Source organism: Salvelinus alpinus, chromosome 1 (assembly GCF_045679555.1).
Source record: "Salvelinus alpinus chromosome 1, SLU_Salpinus.1, whole genome shotgun sequence".
Lineage (NCBI taxonomy): Eukaryota > Metazoa > Chordata > Actinopteri > Salmoniformes > Salmonidae > Salvelinus > Salvelinus alpinus.
The window spans coordinates 41,085,270-41,098,156 of record NC_092086.1 but is presented as its reverse complement, the minus strand read 5'-3'; positions in this window follow the sequence as shown (position 1 = coordinate 41,098,156).

Here is a 12,887-nt window from a genome sequence, read left to right as displayed (position 1 = left end):
TCACATGACCATCCATGTTTTCAGTTCCCAGTCGGTTGTTTTAGTGCCAGAGGACCGTGTTTTTAAGACCATATATTTTGTCACAATCAGACCTTCAAATGCTTCAAACACTGAAATCTCTATTTCGCTCCTTGCTCCCTTGCTTCACTTTGAAACTTTTGAGGGGCATAGAATTACCATCTGCTTCCCCTTTCTCTGTTACTGTGGAGACAGTGATGTCCGAAGGTAAAATGAGCACATCGCTGTTGAACTTTTCACATCATATCCAGGAATAGATTCCCACCCCCATTCTCCTGGTTCACACCTCTTGTGAAGTACCACTTCACTGTTATGATTAACTACCACACAACTCTGACTCACATACACACTCCAGCCTCCCACCTACACCACCCAACCCCATTGCACACCATTCGGAGGCTGTTTGAGATGCAAACCATAGACGGGAATACTATGGGGTTGGGTGGATGGTGAAGGGCTGAGGGGAGGTCTGAGGCTTGGAGAGTGGATTAGCCTGGAGAGAAGAGGTGCCGTGAGAAACTCTCAGACCCAATACAACCAGGGCCCTCAACAGGCAGTAGGGCCTCAAGCGCCACCATGGTTAATCTGACACTAGTAAAGCCCTTCCTTCTCCCCCTCCGCTCCACTCCTCTCTTGAGGGGAAGTGACTCTGTGAGGGGAAGTGACTCTGTGAAACAGAGACTTCATTTAACTTTTTAGAAGAGTGCCTCCACATTTTCTTCGAGGGAAAGCTTTAGGGTGTGTTTAAATCACGTAGAACCAGAGCCATGGGGTTCTGATCCCCTTCTCTCTGAAAAGTAGATACAATCAGTGCCTTTGTTTCTAGAAACTCACTACCCTTTGTAGCGCCTTGCGGTCGGATGCCAATCAGTTGCCATACCAAACGGGGATGTAGTCAGTCAAGATGCTCTCAATGGTGTAGCTGTAGAACTTTTTGAGGATCTAAGGGCACATGAAAAATCTTTTCAACCTCCTGAGGGGGAAGAAGCGTTGTAGTGGCTTCTTCACAACTGTGTTGATGTTTGTGGACAAATGTTCCCTCCGCAAAAAATTGTCATCTGAGCAAATTCCAGGTCTGCTGAGCGCAAACTTGAACGTTGTGGAAATTCAGTGCAACTTCTAGCGCACATTTATTGTGAGCACTGAGGCTGAACCTGCTTAAAGTTACAGTTAGAACATTGGTCAAGTAGGCTACTATGGCTATTTGATCATAATGTAGGCCTATCAGAGCGGCCTACCATCAAAAACAATGGAGAAAAGGCATACCATAATATTTTAACATGGAAATAGCTGTTCTATCATTCAGCCTACTGTAGCAGCCAATGTGTGGTGTTCAATGTAGGCCTACATTCCGTGAGACTTTTGGAAAAAATATGCAGGGCTTGACATTAACCTGTTTATCCACTTGTCCTTCTGACAAGGAGGTGACTGAAAATGTTTTGTTTGATGCAAGAAAACACTTTACAAAATAAAGTTTATTATTCCCATACCACTATTACAGAGAATCAGACAAATTATGCTACCCTCTGCCTATTGGCTACTTAGCTTATTTAAGCCTGTTTCAAAATACAACACTGCCCCTTTAAGACAGAAAGGCTTTTCAAAGATGACTAGAAATGCACATGCTTTGTGCTCTTTTTGGAACCAACCACTCCCCATTGCTGACTATAAATTAGCTATAACTGGGCTCATAACTCACTTATTAGCAAATAATATGAACAAATGAGCACAAATGGCTACATGCAGCTCTCGCCTTGATCTCAAAACATCTACTCGCGACCACTCATTCTGTAAAAACGGTCCAGTTCAAAATGAATGGCACAGATCAATATATGGCAATGTTCTATTTGCATATAGGGATACTGCAGCTGATTGGTTATGGCGCACCGGTCTGTAGAGTAGGAGTTGTGCCTGTCAATGCAATAGAATCCTACTCTGGTGCGTTCCGCCTACAAGAACATCTCTTTCATAGTTAGTTTTGCATACTAAGTCTTTGTCACGCCCTGGCCTTAGTTATCTTTGTTTTCTTTATTATTTTAGTTAGGTCAGGGTGTGACATGGGGGATGTATGTGTTTTGTATTGTCTAGGGGTTTTGTATGTTTATGGGGCAGTGTCTAGTCTAGGTGTTTGTATGTCTATGGCTGCCTAGATTGGTTCTCAATTAGAGGCAGCTGTTGATCATTGTCTCTGATTGGGAACCATATTTAGGCAGCCATATTCATTGGGTAGTTCGTGGGTTATTGTCTATGTCTATGTGTAGTGTTTGTGTCAGCACTATTTGTTTATAGTGTCACGTTCGTCTTTTTGTTGTTTTGTATAGTTTGTATAGTGTTCTTCGTTTCGCTTAATTAAAAGAAGAATGTATTGTTATCACGCTGCGCCTTGGTCCTCCTCTCTTCCACCATATAACGATCGTGACAGTCTTGCATAGTTCGTTTTGTTTCGGTATGTATTGGTATGCATTGAAAGTGGCTAATAATTCCCACAGTAGAGGGAAAGTTGATAGTATTAACTAAAGGGGAAACTAGAAAGTTAAGAGAAGAATCTCGTGCTTCTCTGCATGGGCTGATAATTATTCTGAACGGCAGTCCCAGGGGAGCTGTGTGCCCACGCACAGCTTAGAGGGAACATTGGTGTGGACCATGTTCATTCTTTAGTGAAGTGGACACAGAGGAACTCGAAGCTCTTAACCTGCTCCACTACAAACCGGTGGATGTGGATGGGGGAATGCTCGGCCATCCATTTTCTGTAGTCCACGATCAGCTCCTTTGTCTTGCTGACTTTGAGGGAAAGGCTGTTGTCCTGGCGCCACACTGCCAGGTCACTGAAATCCTGGGATGACGGTGTTGATGTGAGTCATGACCAGCCTTTCAAAGAATTTCATGGCTACAGATGTGAGTGCTACGGGGCAATAGTCATTTAGACAGGTTACCTTGGCATTCAGGGACTATGGTGGTCTGGTTGAAACATATAGGTATTAAAGACATGGTCAGGGAGAGGTTGAAAATGTCAGTAAAGACATTTGCCAGCTGATCAGCGCATGCTCTGAGTATGCGTTCCTGCAGCCTTGTGAATGTTAACCTGTTTAAAGGTCTTACTCACATCAGCTACGGAGAGCGAAATCACACAGTTGTCCGGAACAGCTGGTACCACTCAGGCATGGTTCAGTGTTGCTTCCCTCGAAGTGAGCATATAAGGCATTTAGCTCATCTGGTAGGCTCGCATCAATGGCTGGGTTTCCCTTTGTAATCTGTGATAGTTTGCAAGACCTGCCATATCCAATGAGCGTTTGAGCAGACGTAGTAGGATTCGATCTTAGTCCTGTATTGATGCTTTGCCTGTTTGATGGCTCATCAGAGGTCGTAGCGGGATTAGTGTTCTTGCCTATAATCCATGGCTTCTATTTGGGATATGTACTTATTAATGAATCCTGTGACTGATGTGGTAAACTCCTCAATGTTATCGGATGGAAACATATTCCAGTCTGTGTGCTAGAGAAACAGTCCTGTAGCTTAGAATCCTCTTCCTCGGACCACTTCCGTATTGAGCGCATCGCTGGTACGTCCTGTTTAACTTTTTACTTGTAAGCAGAAATCAGGTGGATATATATGGTCAGATTTGCCAAAGGCAGGGTGAGGAAAAGCCTTGTATGTGTCTCTGTGTGTGGAGTAAAGGTGATCTAGAGTTGTGTCGCCTCTAGTTGCACAGGTGACATGCTGGTAGAATATAGGGAAGACGTATTTCAGTTGTCATTAAAATCACCGGCCACGAAACAAGCCGCCTCTGGATGTGAATTTTCTTGTTTGCTTATGGCTCTATACAGCTCATTGAGTGCAATCTTAGTGCCGGCATCGGTTTGTGCTATTAAATAGACAGCTATGAAAAATATATACGGTAAATAGTATGGTCTGCAACTTATCATGAGCTATTCTAACTCACACGAGCAAAAACTCAAGACTTCCTTAACATTACAGATCTCGCACCAGCTGCTGTTAACAAAGGAACACAACCCTCCCCCTAGCCTTACCCGGAGCTGCCGTCCTGTTTAGACGACGCATGGAAAAACCCGCAAGATATATATATTATCCATGTCCTTATTCAGCCAAGACTCAGAGAAACATATGATATTACAGTTCTTCAGGTCCTGTTGTATGTGACCAATTGTATTGTAGTGACATATTTAGCAGATGTTATTGCGGGTGTAGCGAAATACTTGTGTTCCTAGCTCCAACAGTGCAGTAGTATCTAACAATTCACAGCAATATACACAAATCTAAAAGTAAAAGAATGAAATTAAGAAATATATAAATGTAATTAAGAAATATATAAATATTAGGACGAGAACACTCCATACACTGGAGTTTGTTCTCCAGTGACTGTACATTCGTGAACAGAACAGAGGCTAATGGCGATCAATTTGTTTGGCGACGTAATCTCGTCAGGAGGCTGCCTCGCCTGCCTCTCTTTCTCCACCACTTCCTCTTTCGAGTCCCGGGGATTAGTGCCTGGTAAGCAGAATGTTTAGAGCTGCCGACTCATTGAAGTAGAAATCTTCATCCAAATCGAGGTTAGTGACCGCTGTGCTGATGTCCAGAAGACGTTTTCGGTCATAGGAAAGGATGGCAGAGAAAGTTAAGATCAGCATAAAAAAAACGAAATAGTCGGAATTGGTCGGGAATGTAAAACGGCTTCTATCCACTGTAACGCCATCACAAATACATTACTGTATTAATTTTACACAAATGTTTTATAGATATCAACTCACAGACATTAAATAAGACTGGCTAGTCTTGTCTCCTTGATGAACTTCTGCACACCAGGTCACGTACATATACAGTAACATGGTTAAGATGCTGCGACACAGTCTAGCCTCCAATTCTACAATACAGTAATACGAGTCTAATCACCAGTCAATAGTTTACAAATAATACACATACACAACCTTTCCGGTTTCTATTTTCCAGGCCCTCTTCCATCCCTCAATCGTTCACACCCTTCATTCACAGTGAGGCTTAAGCATGGGAGAATGGGACTCCGTGAAACAGAGAACGAAGCACCTTAATGGAGTCTAAATCGAGGGAGGCCTCAAAGAAGCACTTGATGTCATCCCTCACACACACACACAAACACGCACACACACATAGCTTCTTGGATTCCAAACGTGTTACACCCTCAACAATTGACACTAACACCCTCAGACCCCCCTTCACTCACTTAATTACTCTCTCCCCATCTCCCTCTCTATTTCTCTCTTTCTTTCAACGCCTATGGTTCAAAAGCTGTATTTCTGGCTTACTAGATTGGAGCACAAAGGCTTTTCTTATGCATCTTGGAGAAGCCCCACTAGAGGCCTACATTCCTGCCTGGGTACCCAAGAGCACATAGAGAGGGTTGATTTTCTTTCTTCTCATGACCATTTCCATACAGGATTAAGCCACTTTGCTTTTGGATGGTGCATACTATATTTTTCAGCAACCCCCTCACCATTCTCAGAGGCCTGGGGTGAATTATGGTTAAGACAATCAGCTCATAAACTAGCTCTTTTAATGTCTATTCACACACACTGTCAGGGCCAAAGTAGGTATGAGTGGAATACCATCTCAATGGTAGTGAAAGGATCTGCTCAACTAGGAAAGCCTTTTAGCTGCCTCACAGTAAACCACTGTTCTTCTCCACTGTTTAAATAGACTATCCAAGAGGAGACCAAACAAAGCTAGGAAGAAATTATCCCCCAACAATTGCCACTATTTCGGACACTTGATTGCTGTGAAAATTTCATTCAGACTTTTCTAAGCTTTTCTGCTGTGAGCATTCAGAAATAAAACAGGGAATAGGGTCAGAAAATGGTGGGTGAAATTGGAATGTTCCCGGCCCAGAATCCCCCTCTTTCCTCCTCTTCATCAGAATATATTAATATCCGCAAGTGTTGGCTCAGGCGAAAAATACTCATGGACTAAACAAAGTGCACAGTGACTTTGGGGTCTGGGATCTTCAAATAAACCCTCACTTGGTGTCATGGGGACCAGGAAGTGGAATTAACTGCTATATTAGCTGACCTTCATCTTGTTGTTTCTCCAGACCTGCCTTGCTGGGCCCCATGGTGGCCTGTAACCACGGTCTCCAGGCCCAACAATGTGGGCATTTCCCTCAGCAAAACACAGGCCTGGGGTTTACTGAGCAAACAAGCCGAGCCCTGCCAAATACACTCGCTCCCACATTTCACAATCACTTTTCCCCTTGCCTTTTTTCCCTTTTGCTGTTGCACCACCAAGGAGCCAAAAGAAACCACTGTACAACTCTGGGCATATATGGTGTGAAAGGCCTAAAGATGATACTGAGGTTGATTCATGGCGTACATTTAGTGACAGTGAGGCAGACAACCTTATATTCTCAGGGTGACTTGGTATGTTCAGCGCTTCTAGCATGCTTGTAAGCCTCCAAAAGTGCTGCCCTACGATTTCCATAAAGTAAATGTGCCACAATACATATTGTTGAGACACTGCTGAAGATATCAGTCTCAGCATCTGGAAAGATGGTCTGTGTGGAGAATTAACTTGTACACATTGAATCACTTTGCAATGAAAATGAAACTGTACCAAGAAAACTCTTACCATGTTGCAGTATGTTTAGGGGCATGGGTCTGGTTTTTCCATTACTGTCTGCCTGTAGTTCCTTCCTACTAAAAGCACAGTCAAAGCAAAGTGCTCATAGGATACTAATAAATCAGGCCTTTTGGTTGTCGGATTAATACAGGAAGACATCAAACAGTCACAAAGGAACATAACTGTAACTGCAGAACACTGGGGAGAACTAGGAAATCGGTCTCCTTTACTACTTGACTGCCTCATGGTCCCTGTAACGAATAGAGCATCAGGTACTGCATTAATTCTTCATGTAAGAGAAAGATTTATCTTAGAAATAGAGTAAAGAGTGCAGAGCTCTGTGGTGACGGTAGGCCTTAAACCTTTTAGCTGAAGAGTCAGCTTGGTGACAAACCAGCAGTCAGGATCAAAGAGGAACAGACACCTCCACTTTGGACATCAGCTCCAATGCAGCTACTCCAAGAACACGGGGTGATGTTCCAATACAAGTTCAGCATCGGCATTAAAGCAGCACTGACATCAAAAGCTAAACATCAATACAACATCAAAAACACCTCTGATGGCAATCTGACGGGGTCAGATAAGGAAGGCTTGGGTCAGACAGGAGGCTTAGCCACGGGGAAGGCCAATTCCAGCCCCCTGCCCTTACTGAGTGCACAACAAACACGTCTCTGGAAAATGACCTTAGACTACCAGGACATCAGAAACTTTGATCTGCCTGGTTGCGAAACGAAACAACTGTCACGCTGTATAATGATAGGAGACAGGCGCAGGAATACATAATAGTTTTTTTTATTTCTCCACCCAAAATAAAGTACGTCATGACAACGACGGGGACAAAGCCCAAAACAAACACGTGTGTGTGTATATATATATATATATATATATATATATATAACAATAGAGCGAGGTGTAAACCTCTAAATAATACACGGGGACGAGACCTGTAATAACAAGTGCGCAATAACACGTAGCGCGAAAGCCGATACAACAGCGCACAGGTACCAACGGACATGGGACAATAATCGACAAAGACAATGGGGAACAGAGGGCACATGTATACACATACTAATCAGGGGGAATAGGAACCAGGTGTGCGTAATGAGACAAGACAGTCCGGGGTTGGTGGTAATGAATCCAGTTCAGTGACCCATAGAAGACCGGTGACTTAGACGTCAGGAGCTGGTGAATGGAATGAGCAGGAATGAGCAGCAGGACCGGGGGATCCGTGACAGCAACAACTTGTTTTATATAGGCTATGTCACACTTACAGGCACCATAGTTTCTCCCCCCATAGTTTCTCCCCATGGGCATATAATGTTAAAACATTGCAGAATATGGATGGTTTACGTACATCCAAACTTTTCACAGTAGCTGGACAAAGACCCAATATAAATAGAAACGGAGAATGTCCACTCACCGTTATACTGCTCCCAAATAGGCCTATGTTTTATGAACATAATCGGAACCATTTTGCAGATCAGATCGCATTCACACATCTCCAGAAGTTGCATTGCAAGCGAGCCACGGATATTGTCACCATAATACCAGGAAAGTGAATAAAATGTAATGATATCATAAAATCGGTAGTTTAAAAAATACACGCATTGCTATTGAACCAGCCTTCTTTATAGTAGGTCTAGGGGACGTCTTGGGTTTTGAACATATGAAACGGAAAACAATATTTTTTTTTACAGGTTACAGATCAAATCAAATCAAATCAAATGTATTTATATAGCTCTTCTTACATCAGCTGATATCTCAAAGTGCTGTACAGAAACCCAGCCTAAAACCCCAAACAGCAAGCAATGCAGGTGTAGAAGCACGGTGGCTAGGAAAAACTCCCTAGAAAGGCCAAAACCTAGGAAGAAACCTAGAGAGGAACCAGGCTATGAGGGGTGGCCAGTCCTCTTCTGGCTGTGCCGGGTGGAGATTATAACAGAGCATGGCCAAGATGTTCAAATGTTCATAAATGACCAGCATGGTCAAATAATAATAATCACAGTAGTTGTCGAGGGTGCAGCAAGTCAGCACCTCAGGAGTAAATGTCAGTTGGATTTTCATAGCCGATCATTGAGAGTATCTCTACCGCTCCTGCTGTCTCTAGAGAGTTGAAAACAGCAGGTCTGGGACAGGTAGCACGTCCGGTGAACAGGTCAGGGTTCCATAGCCGCAGGCAGAACAGTTGAAACTGGAGCAGCAGCACGGCCAGGTGGACTGGGGACAGCAAGGAGTCATCAGGCCAGGTAGTCCTGAGGCATGGTCCTAGTGCTCAGGTCCTCCGAGAGAGAGAAAGAAAGAGAGAAAGAGAGAATTAGAGAGAGCATACTTAAATTCACACAGGACACCGGATAAGACAGGAGAAGTACTCCAGATATAACAAACTGACCCTAGCCCCCCGACACATAAACTACTACAGCATAAATACTGGAGGCTGAGACAGGAGGGGTCAGGAGACACTGTGGCCCCATCCGATGATACCCCCGGACAGGGCCAAACAGGAAGGATATAACCCCACCCACTTTGCCAAAGCACAGCCCCCACACCACTAGAGGGATATCTTCAATCACCAACTTACCATCCTGAGACAAGGCTGAGTATAGCCCACAAAGATCTCCTCCACGGCACAACCCAATGGGGGGCGCCAACCCAGACAGGAAGATCACGTCAGTGACTCAACCCACTCAAGTGACGCACCCCTCCTAGGGACGGCATGAAAGAGCACCAGTAAGCCAGTGACTCAGCCCCTGTAATAGGGTTAGAGGCAGAGAATCCCAGTGGAGAGAGGGGAACCGGCCAGGCAGAGACAGCAAGGGCGGTTCGTTGCTCCAGAGTCTTTCCGTTCACCTTCACACTCCTGGGCCAGACTACACTCAATCATATGACCCACTGAAGAGATGAGTCTTCAGTAAAGACTTAAAAGTTGAGACCGAGTCTGCGTCTCTCACATGGGTAGGCAGACCATTCCATAAAAATGGAGCTCTATAGGAGAAAGCCCTGCCTCCAGCTGTTTGCTTAGAAATTCTAGGGACAATTAGGAAGCCTGCGTCTTGTGACTGTAGCGTACGTGTAGGTATGTTCGGCAGGACCAAATCGGAAAGATAGGTAGGAGCAAGCCCATGTAATGCTTTGTAGGTTAACAGTAAAATCTTGAAATCAGCCCTTGCCTTAACAGGAAGCCAGTGTAGGGAGGCTAGCACTGGAGTAATATGATACATTTTTTGGGGTTCTAGTCAGTATTCTAGCAGCCGTATTTAGTACTAACTGAAGTTTATTTTGTGCTTTATCCGGGTAGCCGGAAAGTAGAGCATTGCAGTAGTCTAACCTAGAAGTAACAAAAGCATGGATTAATTTTTCTGCATCATTTTTGGACAGAAAGTTTCTGATTTTTGCAATGTTACGTAGATGGAAAAAAGCTGTCCTTGAAACAGTCTTGATATGTTCGTCAAAAGAGAGATCAGGGTCCAGAGTAACGCCAAGGTCCTTCACAGTTTTATTTGAGACGACTTTACAACCATCAAGATTAATTGTCAGATTCAACAGAAGATCTCTTTGTTTCTTGGGACCTAGAACAAGCATCTCTGTTTTGTCCGAGTTTAAAAGTAGAAAGTTTGCAGCCATCCACTTCCTTATGTCTGAAACACAGGCTTCAAGCGAGGGCAATTTTGGGGCTTCACCATGTTTCATTGAAATGTACAGCTGTGTGTCATCCGCATAGCAGTGAAAGTTAACATTATGTTTTCGAATGACATCCCCAAGAGGTAAAATATATAGTGAAAACAGTAGTGGTCCTAAAACGGAACCTTGAGGAACACCGAAATGTACAGTTGATTTGTCAGGACAAACCATTCACAGATAAATTCTTAATACCGGTATTCACCGACGGTTTTTACATTTTTTAGAATGTAATTTTTATTTAAGAACAAATTCGTATTTACAATGACGGCCTACCGGTTCTTGGGTTAACTGCCTTGTTCAGAACACAGAATTGTATCTAGTCAGCTCTGGGATTTGGTGTGGTCACCAGCAGCATTAAGTACTGCAGTGCATCTCCTCCTCGTGGACTGCAGTCGATTTGCCAGTTCTTGCTGTGAGATGTTACCCAACTCTTCCACCAAGGCACCTGCAAGTTCCCAGACATTTCTGGGGGAATGGCCCTAGCCCTCACCCTCCAATCCAACAGGTCCCAGACGTGCTCAATGGGATTGAGATCCGGGCTCTTCGCTGGCCATGGCAGAACACTGACATTCCTGTCTTGCACGAAATCACGCACAGAATGAGCAGTATGGCTGGTGGCATTGTCATGCTGGAGGGTCATGTCAGGATGAGCCTGCAGGAAGGGTACCACATGAGGGAGGAGGATGTCTTCCCTGTAACGCACAGCGTTGAGATTGCCTGCAATGACAACAAGCTCAGTCCGATGATGCTGTGACCCACCACCCCAGACCATGACAGACCCTCCACCTCCAAATCGATCCCGCTCCAGAGTACAGGCCTCAGAGTACAGGCCTCGGCTAATTCCTTCGACGATAAACGCAAATCAGACCATCACCCCTGGTGAGACAAAACCACGACTCGTCAGTGAAGAGCACTTTTTGCCAGTCCTGTCTGGTCCAGCGACGGTGGGTTTGTGCCCATAGGCGACGTTGTTGTCGGTGATGTCTGGTGAGGACCTGCCTCAAAACAGGCGTACAAGCCCTCAGTCCAGCCTTTCTCGGCCTATTGCGGACAGTCTGAGAACTGATGCAGGGATTGTGCGTTCCTGGTGTAACTCGGGCAATTATTGCCATCCTGTACCTGTCTCGCATGTGTGATATTCGGATGTACCGATCCTGTGCAGGTGTTGCTACACGTGGTCTGCCACTGCGAGGACGATCAGCTGTCCGTCCTGTCTCCCTGTAGCGCTGTCTTAGGCGTCTCACAGTACGGACATTGCAATTTATTGCCCTGGCCACATCTGCAGTCCTCATGCCTCATTGCAGCATGCCTAAGGCACGTTCACGCAGATGAGCAGGGACCCTGAGCATCTTTCTTTTGGTGTTTTTCAGAGTCAGTAGAAAGGCCTCTTTAGTGTCCTAAGTTTTCATAACTGTGACCTTAATTGCCTACCGTCTATAAGCTGTTAGTATCTTAACGACCGTTCCACAGGTGCATGTTCATTAATTGTTTATGGTTCATTGAACAAGCATGGGAAACAGTGTTTAAACCCTTTACAATGAAGATCTGTGAAGTTATTTAGATTTTTACGAATTATCTTTGAAAGACAGGGTCCTGAAAAAGAGACGTTTCATTTTTTGCTGAGCTTACAATAGTTAAAAGTTATGGAATCTTTACAAATGGCTCAAATGCCTATTGCCTTGCTCCAATGATCGCCAGCATCCCTTCTCATGCAGGGAAAGGCCTGTGGTGCCAACTGTGGTCGGGGCAATCCCTGTCATTACAATGCTATGGGAGGGTCGGGAAACCAACACAATGATTCCTGGTCCCACCCAGTGCTGGACATGTCATGTTTGAGATGCCTGACAGAGAGCGGGATGTAGACTGATGGCTCCCATCTGGACACAGCTCCTTCTTTCCATTGTGATGGAGGACAGAGTGTGATATACATGCCTGGGAAATGGCTGCCTTTGTCGGCCCAAAGATACCAGCTCGTCCATCCTCGTGAAAGACCACAGCTCTGAAACCCTTTCAGTTCAATGGTTCTGCATGGGGTGACACTGTGCGACACCTGCTACACGCACATGCCAGCCCACACACAAACAATGGAGAAAGCCATGCGGTATATTTTCTGTTTACTGTACACTGCACGTAAATCAACAGGTATCCTATTTGTTTTGTTGAGAAAATAACAAGCACTCAACATCCAGAACATTTGAATTTAGAGGCAAACTGATGAACTGAATCTCTCTGATGGCACGGTTCCACTAACGGAGTGTGGCAGTGCATCTCAGCCCAATATACTGCTAATCACACAGAGGGTGGCGTGAATCTTTCAGCATCTTAATAAGCTGTGTCTAGTTGTCTCCACCTGAGTCAATGCACCATATTATTACCTGTGTCTGGTAAAACAACTCCCGCTAAATGGAAAAATACTTTTGATCATATCATTGAGATTGAAATGACAGTCTAAAGGGAAAGTTCACCCATTTTTACGTGGCCTTATTTTCATTCTTTCTGTGCAAACGTTTTTTTATATACATTTTTGTTTTGTTTCGTTACATAGACAATTGATTGTCACATTTTGCTGACTTCCCATTCATTATAAT